Genomic DNA, 1004 nt, shown 5'->3' with positions numbered 1-1004 from the left:
AAGTTTATATTTTATTCAAACTTCTGGATCATTACTATTCAATAGGTAATACTAGTCATTTTCCATTAGCCATTTTGCTGCACGTACATATTCCTTATTTTTTGTGGCTTTTGGCAATTGATCTATTCTTTTTTTTTTTTTTTTGAGTTGTACTTTCTTATTCCTGACTCCATGATAGAAAATATCTTGGTGGAATTAAACCAACACAGACTCTGAATTCAGATTTAGCAATAGGAATAAATTCCATATTTCTAAAATAAGCATAATTGTATAATTTAAAGAACTACTTTGAAAATGAAAATAAATACTCTATAGAAAGTACCTAGCGATATGGATACTATAAATTAGACCCCCTTATTGGGTAGGCTGCCAGGAAATCGCTTCTAGAAATAATTGGAATCTGTCCTCTCCAGGTGCTGAATGCGTACAATTTTGTCATAGTGCATACTTAATATTACTTATCACTAGAAACCTGGTAAAAAGAAAAAGTCAGTCTAATAATTTTAAATGGCAAGGTAGTTAGCAAAACGCAAATTTAAATTAAGATGAATCTTAAAAGTTATATCAATATAAGAACTCATATTGTACATTCATTCTTGTTTTTTATTTCCCCTATTCAATGACTTAGGTAAAAATTAAAATTCTGAATCTAGTATAACAGGATCAATGACAAATTCACATAAACAAGTCAGAGGCAGTTGAGGGAGCTCAGAAAAGCTTAAAAGTTTAACAACAAGATAGGAAATCTTCAAAAAAATTCAATGGTGAGACATTTTACTTAAAGTCAAAATATGGCAGCTATAAGTATTCAATTAAAAAAAATTCCACAGAGATAGCATGAAGAGTGTGAAAAGAAGGTATTTTGCCAGTTTTCTAAGGATAAGCCCATGTGACTAAAACTGAAGGGCAAGGGGGACTAACAAAACTAGGTCATTACTGATGGATCAGAAACCAGATGATGAATAATCTAAATACCACATAATCATTAACCGAAATTATTAAAT

The sequence above is a fragment of the Rhinolophus sinicus genome, chromosome 4 (assembly GCF_057876585.1).
Source record: "Rhinolophus sinicus isolate RSI-liver-muscle chromosome 4, RSI-T2T, whole genome shotgun sequence".
Classification (NCBI taxonomy): Eukaryota; Metazoa; Chordata; class Mammalia; order Chiroptera; family Rhinolophidae; genus Rhinolophus; species Rhinolophus sinicus.
Note: the sequence above shows the minus strand (reverse complement) of the source record.